The sequence below is a fragment of the Leucopleurus acutus genome, assembly GCF_964270905.1.
Source record: "Leucopleurus acutus genome assembly, chromosome: 5".
Lineage (NCBI taxonomy): Eukaryota > Metazoa > Chordata > Mammalia > Artiodactyla > Delphinidae > Leucopleurus > Leucopleurus acutus.
The window spans coordinates 21,571,153-21,580,921 of NC_139147.1; positions in this window are offsets into that span (position 1 = coordinate 21,571,153).

Consider the following 9,769-nt stretch of genomic DNA (forward strand, 5'->3'; position numbering starts at 1 on the left):
TTATGGACTATTTTTATTTGGTTTTTATATTTAATTTTTTTTAATTTTCATGGAATGATAAAACTGTATTAAATTACTTCCATGTTTTTCAGTGCCTAGAAGTGTAAGGATTATTGATTATATGTTCTAGTAAGATAAAACTCAGCTGTTTAATTCATTTTCAGTGATACCTCTCTAAACATATTTCCAATCACTTCTGTGGTAATTAATCAATTCAAATTTTGTATATTGTTTCTCCAGGTTCAATTGTGGTAGTTTTAAATTAGTCATATATAATTATTTCTCTCAAAGTATTTAAATATTTCTGCCAAAACTTGAAAATATTAATATTTTATTATTCTATTTATATTTTCTGTATCTGCGATTCTGGTTCCTTGGACAATTTTTCTGCTTTCACTTTTTATTTTCCTTGAACAGGAAAATCTATTGCATAGTCTGTTGAAAGCATTAGCTTTGGGATATATGGTCACTTAATACAATTTTTCTTTTTTGTCTCCTTATTTCTAACATTATAATAATTGTCCACTCACTTCTTATTGAGATCCTTTCAAATGTTTAAATACTTTTTAAGAATTCCTTATTGTATTTAATAACTTAGGAATGCTGTAAGATATGTATATCATGAATATTTAATTTTCATGGAAATACAACTTTTGTAGTTCCTTATAAATACTGGTATGAAATTTCCTTTTTTTTAATAGTTAGTAATTTCCAATTTAATAAAATCAAGTTTCATTTTTAAGAATTGTATTCTTCCAAGTATCTTTGACCACATAGATATTACTTATTTCTAACTTGATTACTATAATGAGACAGTATGTTTTTTAAGTTCCCCTATTTGTGGAAATTATTAAGATTTTATTTATGATCAAGTCTGTGTTAGATTTTGTAAATGTACTGTTGACAAATGACAAAATCTAAGCTTTCTCCTTATGGAATGTAAAGTGTATAATATTACTATATATTAAATTGTTCATTGCTTTCTTCATTTTTATTTTTTAAAATTAAAAAACTATGTTATTGAAGTATAGTTGATTTACAATGCATACTTTTATTTTGATATATATATATATATATATATATATATCTGTCTCATTCTGGGGAAGATAGGTTAATATTTCCAACTATAATTACTTTTTGTCAAATTTTCAATTTATTTATTTAATGTGATGTTTTTGTTGCATACTGAAATTATACTTCTTCCATTAATTGTACCTTTTAACATTATATGAAGTTCTTCTTTACATTTAATTTCTTTAATCTTTTATCCAATTTAGTCTGCTCTTAATGTTTCTACTCTCTCTTTGTTTCATAGTTTCTGATTATTTGTGTCATTTCTTACTTTCCAGGCTTTCTTAGACACTTTGTTTCAAACTTATTCATTGTAAAAATATAACCTGGTTCTGCAATTTAACCTGATTTTATAACTTCTGCCTTTTAGACCTTTATTAAATGCAATAAATGCTATATCCAATTTTCATTCTTTTGTATGGTATTATTATATGCTTACTACTAAGTTGAGATTATGTTTTCCCTAAATTGACCAGTTTTTTGATAACTTTATGAAATGTATATTTATTTTAATTTCTCCTTGATGATTTGAAGAGTTTTCTCTATTTCTGTTTCTCTCAATAGTCATTTCATTATTCTACTCTCTTAATAGCACACATAGGTTTGTAACATTCTTATATCTATTTGACTGATAGTGTTGTTGAGTTCACCTATATCCTTACTAATTTTCTTCCTGTTGTATCTGTCCATTTCTGAGAGAGGGATATTGAAGCCTCCGAATATGATAGTGAATTCACCTGTTTTTCCTTGCAGATCCATCAGTTTTTGACTCATGAAGTTTGACACTCTATTGTTAAGTAGATACACATTAAGAATTATGTCTTCTTGGAGAATTGACCCCTTTATCATTATGTAATGCCCTTTTCATCCTTGATAACTTTCTGATAATTCTAACTTCTCTGCTATGTTTGGTTCTGATGCTTGCTTTGTCTTCTCAAATTGCGTTTTTTTTGCCTTTGGTATGTATGCCTTATTATTTTTTCTTGATAGCTGGACATGATGTATTGGGTAACAGGAGCTGCTGCAAATAGACCTTTAGTGAATTGGCAGTGAGAAGTGGAGGGAGGGGGTGTTGTATAGTCTTACAATTAGGTCTAGGTATTTTAGTGAGCCTGTTCCTTTGGACCCTGAACTTCACAGGTGTTTCTCAGGTATTTTTCCTCTTCCTTAAGTGGGACAGGATGGCTAGAGTATGCTGGTGTTGGGTATTACCCTTTCCCTAATGAAACCCCTGCTCTGATTAAACCCCAGCCTCTTAGACTCTGGTTAACTAGTTTCCCCTGAGGGCAGGTCTTATTAAGAACACGCTGCTCCGGGATATTTCAAAATGGCTCCTTTTCCTTTTCTCCTGCTGGAAACAGGAGATTTCTCTCATGTTTACTGTGGGAACCTGGTTGAACTCCTAGTGGTAAATTTCACAATAATGTGGGCCTCCTCCACCCCCCATGACTGAGTCTCCCTGTAATTTTTAACTTTCAAAACTGTCTGCCCTGAGCCTCCAGCGAATTGTCAATTCCAGTCCCGATTTTCCTGCCACAGCACTGGTTCCCCCGGAAGTTCCAGTCCTGAGTCTCTGCTCTGGTAAGTTGTGACTCCCGGTATTGCCTGTCTTTTCAATCCAGGGGTCAGTGATTTGTCCTCTGTGTTCCCTTATCTTGTGGATCCAAGAAGAATGGTTGATTTTTCATTCTGTTCAGACATTTAATTATTGTTAGGATGAAATGGTGACTTCCAAGCTCCATATAAGCAGAACTGGAAACCAACTCTAATATATATATATATATATATATATATATATATATATATAAACTTCAAAGTAGTGTTGTTAAGATACAAATCAAAGTTTGATTTTGTATTCCACTCAGATCTCTATTTTACTCATTTTTTATTTACTGTTCATATATTTCTCCTCTAGCACTTTTATTTCATGAATCTTAAGTTTGATAAAATAGGAGAAGTTTAATACAAATAAATCATAGGAAACATGAATCATGACAGTGACAGAAAATGGGATTAGGATGTTTTCAAAGAGATTCACTCTTTATCCTTCAGTCAGTAGCAGCTATATTACAAAGAGCAAAAATTGAGAAAGGTCTGACTAGAATCAAAATCTAATGGAGTATTATAAAATTAAAAGAGAGCATATACCAGAAAAGAATTAAGAGATACCTTTTAGGGGTCTATTAAAGTAGTTGTGGTACAGGATAGTAACAACCTGATAAAAGTCAGTGGCAGTAGGTATTGAGAAAAGAGGAAGAATCAAGAAATATTTATGAGTGACTTTGGACTGAAAATGGTGACCACTGGTGCTTTATTCCATTAGATCATTGTACCAATAGTTAATAGAAACAAATATATTCAGAAGGATAACACACAATATTATTGCTAGTATACAAAATTATTTTATGAAATTCAAGTGAATTTTAGGTGTCTTTTACTGCATCTACTTCAAATAATATTTTATTATCATAACAACATTTTGAAGCAGGCAGTATTACCCATTTGCTAGATAAGCAAAGTTTAATAATTAAATTGATCAAGATTGTGTCTTAGATTAGAGATTCAAACCAGTTTAGTTGTGCCAGAGTCCATGTCTTTTTGATTCAATGACACAGTTCAAAATAACTTCAAATATTTGTATGTCTTTCCTCTATGGTGAGCAAGTGGCAAGAATATGAAGTAATGAGATGACCAAGAGGCAAGAGGGGAATGTTAGTATAGAGTATACATGCTGGAGAGGTGTTGAAATAAACTTATTTGGCTTTACAAGTAGATGGAGGATAATGCAAATGAACTATGTCCACCCTTATTCAAAGGTGACCTTCCACAAAAAATGTTTATATTTTTATCATATATAAAACAAATTATCCCAGAACAATTACAGACAGAAAAGATAAATATATAAGGTTGAATTTTTCTCATCATTTTAGGATTTGAAGAAAATACTGTGGAGTAAGAAGGACTTTCTTTTTATTGTCACATTAAAACACAGTATCTAAAGTGCTAGCACTATTGTTTACACTCATTAGGGCTCAAGAACATTTATTAGTATAAAATTAGTGGCATAGTGAGAAAACCCTATTTGTATTTGTTAAAGTATCTTTATCATATCTTTAATTACTGATATAAAGAAATATGTTTGGTTCCAATAGGAACCTACATGTGCAATTGCAGCTGGCCAAGGAGTAAAACATGAATGGAACCACAGAAATGTCAGAATTAATGCGTTTTTAAAAGTCATGTATTCATTCTATCCCCTAATTCATGTAAAAAATGAAGGTCTAGAATTATGTGGCCTGTCCTAGTCAAACTTTTAACGACATCCAGAGTTACAGCTTAGTACCTCTGGTGCTGCTTCATAACCCCAAACAATTTTGTTATAATATCTTAAAATATTATTTCCACACAACAAAACAGTTGCTTTATCCTTTAAAAAGGGGGTAAAAGGCATAAGCAAACTTGAGCTGATATCCTGAAAAAACAAAATTGATATATTTAAAGAGATAAAGCATTAGCCACGACCAAGGCAGGAAAGTACATTTATCTTAATCTCCATTTATTTCTCCCTCTTATAAGTTTATTTTCTATGGATATTGAAAAATGGTAGCAAATAATTAAGCCAGAAAATAAATGAAGCAAATTAAAATCCCATGCATGTAACATTGTCAGATGCATAACTCAAAGGCAATTGACAAATGCATTTTTATAATTGTTTTCACCTATTCTTCAGAGCAAGAAGGTTAGAGCATTTTCAATTGCTCTTTGTAGCAGAATCTCAGACAATAGACTTTAATTAGAATGCTTCTGAGAAAAAAGAGAATTGCATTCACAACATCCTGACATAGCAGTCAAGATGCAGCAGGTGGACAGGAAATACTACAGCATGCCAGGGAGAAACAACCCTTTAGTGACCACAACAGCATAAGGAAATGAAGTGAAAAAAGATAAATGCAATACAATATGAGTGTAACAGTTTCAATTCTGTTAATTAGGCTGCATTCATGCTTCAGTGTTGCAAAAATTATACCACTCCATCATCCTTTAATCTGATTGTGCCAATGCTCCCATGTGCCACCAACACAGATGTCATTACAATATTTTCTCTTAATGGTAAAATTTTTAAATTTAGTATTTATTTGCTTTCAGAAGAAAATATATTATGAAAATCATTACTAGTCTTTAAAAAAATCAACATATTAATTTGCATATTCCACTCAGTTTCATGTGCCTGAAATTATCAAGTAATGTTTTATTTTCTTAAATACTCAAAATGTCTACATGCAGTGCTACTTTTAACTTTGATCTTGACAGTTTCTTCATATTTATTTATTTATTTATTTATTCATGTGCATTTATTCATGTGCATTTATCTCCAGGGAATCATAATATTCCATATCTTACCAAAAGAAAGATAATGTAACAAATGAATAAAAGTCAGCTATTATGTTTCATATTGTACAGTGCAATTCATATACTTTTATATAATCCTTCAACAATTTGGTGATGAGCATTTGCCTTTAATGTCCATATTATGTAAATGTTCACACACAAACAAGTATTTAGATCTATTTATATCAATATAAAAGTAGATTATATATCAACTACATTATATTGTTTTATGTTTCTAAAAAGCACTCTGTATTGCTATTAAGCTATTCAAACATGGATTTAAATAAAAGCAGAAATGAAATCATGCCACCCTAATTTTAAATCAAAGTAATTTAAAGCAAAACCAAGCCTTCTCTTTGATGTTTGCTTTTCTTACTATTGTCATCAATAACCATTAATCCACAGTGAAAGGTGTGCCATTGGTAACCTCTGAAAATTGACCACTTGTTCAGTCTGATGACATTTTTACAGAATTACCAAGGACCATTTGTTTTACCTGCCCTCAATTAAGCTGTCTACTTTCTCAAGCCTAAATGCCTACCGTTTAGCCAAAATGATAGTAGTTAATAGTATAGAATTTACTTGTTTTTCTGTCATTTGGAATTAAAGATTTTTAATTCATTCTTAATTTTTCTTTTTTTTTTTTTTTTTTTGCTTTTGCTTTCTATTTTTCTTGTCGGCTTTCCTTAAGAACCATGAGTGCATGATCAGTGTACCCTCATGTTTGGTTAGCAAAAACAGCCTCTTTCCACTTCTTCCTAAGATCTCAAAAAACTCTCCTGGCTGAATAGGCAGTGATAGTCTATGACTTTTCATGCTCCGGTCAGGTAATGTGTTGATTATACGTACTTCACAATTTACTACAACTTATGTTTCTTCTCTCCTAGTGGAAGATTCAGGGACAGGCTCAGAAGGTGATAGGCAATAAGGGACTAAGCATTCAGAGGGTTTCTGTGTTATAGTATGATTATCATAGATCCACGGGTTCTGATTTATCTGGTCTTGTAAAGGAATATACCTGATGTACTAGAATAAAACTTGTAGTCATATATGTACCTGAAAGTGCTGTCTCCACACTTCTACAGTCTTCTAGAATTGAAATGGCATAGGACTGAGCAGATAAAATAAGGTAAATAGAAAAGAGTTTATTGCTTTCCATTTCTGATTTTAGTCATACACATTTTGACATGAAGGAACAGCTACTAGCCTGAGGACTTCTGTGATAATGCAACTTGTTTAAAATGTGAAACTAAAATATTATTAAAATGAAGGTCTGTTTGAGTTTTCTTTGTGTTACAGACCATCCAAATTTTTTGTAAGACCAAAAGTTTTTGAAACATTCCAGTGATGTTTATAAAAAAATCTTTGACATCAATAACATAAGAAACCAATGCATTTTTGTTTGTTTTCTTACCATAAAGGAGTAGTATTTTCCATTTGGAAATTGAGAACAGTTTTAACATTGTACTGCTTCTTTGACATAAAGTAGGAAAAAAGATAAAGAAAAAAAATAAAATAAAAACCAACATCACAGCAGTAAGTGAATTTGAAGTCACTGCCCCTTCCTCCATAATCCTTGCCCTAAATCTTCTTCTCAGGGTCAAAGGTTTAACTTCAAGCATTTATTTGACAGAGTATCACAATGACAAGATGGTGTGTTATCTAAGATTGCCACAATTGTTTAGCATGAGTTTTTGTGGGTCTGTGAATAATTTATCTTAGTCATAATTTGAAAATGCTAAAAATAACTTGCAAGAGTGATACTATCTTTCTCTTTGTCCATTATTGTATTGACATGACACAGATGAGGTGGAGTTGAACATAAAATAACAGATAATAGTTTCTTTCTTCATTTAGAAATACCATTGATATTCTTTAAAGGAATGAACTGTTGGAAAAATGAGTTGTAGAATAAAAAACATAAAGAATTTGAGGAGCAGACTTAGGAATAGGATATATGTTACAGAAAGATTTGTAGAGAAAAGCCTAAACTCAACATTTCAAAATTGCTGTTTACCATTATGGCAGTAACTAGTGTAAGAGAAGATTTGATTTGTCTTTTTATACCTACATTGTATATCTATAGTCACCAGAGTGGAGAGTCCTTTTGTTTGTCCTACATATTCTGCTAGCTACAGCTTTATTCTTACAAATGATCAGTTAAGATTTGTTTCCTTAATTCCGTTTTTTTATGAGTTGGAGAGACTTTGGTTGTTTTGTCTTGGGCAAAATTTCAGCATTTTACTCAACTTCACTTAGCGTTATTGTTTGTAAACATAACAGAAAATGTTTTAGTGAGCATAATGGAACACAATTGTAAACAATGTAAACAAAATCATAAACAAAATAATTTTCAAGAATTAAGATAGATCTACTGAAAATTTGTCCTGGTTTTTAATATATTATTTTATTTTTGAGTTCCTTACTGTCTTGGAAATTGCTTAAGCCTATAGGAGTTCTACTTGAATTGAACAATGTAACTTGATTATAATTAATCAAATCTCAGCCCTCCACTTATTAGCTTTACACTTGCTTTCTGTTCTTTCCATCTTCACCTCTATTGCAAGTAATACATACTTCAAAATTTCTCTTCCAGGCCACATATATACCCGGAAGCAATTATAAGGGCAACCAAATTCTGGTGTACTGCCATATTTGAAATATAAGTCTTTGAACAGCTATAAAGTGTTATTTATAGAACCAATAGAATATATATAGTTTAATATATATATATATATATATAATAAATTCATATACTTTTCCACCAAAATGTAAGCTTCCTAAGGGTAGAGATTTCTGTCAGTTTTGTTCCACTAATGTGTCTTGACCACTTAGAAGATAGGAGGTGCTTAATAAATAGCTTGAAATAGTTAATGAAGCCAAATTTCCCTCCAGAAATTATTTTTTTTTTCAAAATAATTCCCCAAACAGAATAGGAGAGCAATTTCCAAAACTCTTCCTAATGTAGTGTGTACTTTCTTCTTATACTTACCAATTCCTATTCACACCTGTTTATCAATTTCCCATACATACATGTTACCCATGTTCCTGATAAAGTGTACTTTTTAGCATTAAATATACATATTTCGTTATGTGCCAAATACTTTGCTACTGTATATTATATACTAGTGGTATAATAGTGTATAAGTATAGATTTCAGATTTCTTAGAAGTGGTCCCTAAGAATTGTTAAGGACATATTCTTAGAGGAAATGTGTGAGAAAGTAAATGAAGCATCTTAGACAGATGTATTGGGTTGAATAGTATCACCTCAAAATTTACATCTACCCAGAAACTCAAAGTGACCTTATTTGGAAATAGAGACTTCACAGATGTAATTAGTTATATTAAGATGGGGTCATACTAGATTAAGGTGAGCCCTAAAGTCAATACCTGGTGTCCACATAAGAGGAAAAGAGACACAGAGAAGAGACACACTGGGAAGAAGGTTGTAGAACAGTAGAGACAGAGATGGGAGTGATGTAGCTACAAGTCTCAGGATGCCAAGGATTACTAGGAGAAGCCAAAAGCTAAAAAGAGACCATGTAGTGTTCTTCCCAAGAGCTTTCAGAGAGAGCATAGTCCTGTCAACCCCTTGATTTCTGATTTTTAACCTCTAGAATTATGAGATAATAAATTCCTGCTGCTTTCAGCCACCTGACATGTGGTATTTTGCTATCAACACTAAGAAACTACAGGCATACCTCAGAGACATTGTGGGTTTGTTTCCAGACCACCACAATAAAGCAAATACTGCAATAAAGTGAATCATAGAAAAGTTTTGGTTTCCCAGTGCATACAAAAGTTATGTTTACACTATATTGTAGTCTACTAAGTGTGCAATACCATTATGTCTAATAAAACAATGGATATATCTTAATTAAAAAAATACTTTATTCCCCCCAAAAAATGCTAATCATCATCTCAGCCTTTAGGAAGTCATAATCGTTTTGCTTGTGGGGTTCTTGTTTAAAAGTTGATGGCTGCTGAGTGATCAGGGTGGTGTTTGTAGAAGGTTGGAATGGCTATGGCAACTTCTTAAAATAGGACAACAGTGAAGTTTGCCATATTGATTAACTCATGAACAAAGAAAGACTAGCATAGCATTTCCCTGTAGTATACAATTCTTTGACAGCATTTTATCCACAGTAAGACTTCTTTCAAAATTGGATTCAATGCTCTCAAACACTGCTGCTGTTTATCACAAAATGTATGTAATATTCTAAATCATTTATTATCATTTCAACAATCTTCAAAGCATCTTCACCAGGTGTACGTTCTTTCTCAATAAACCACTTTCTTTGCTCATC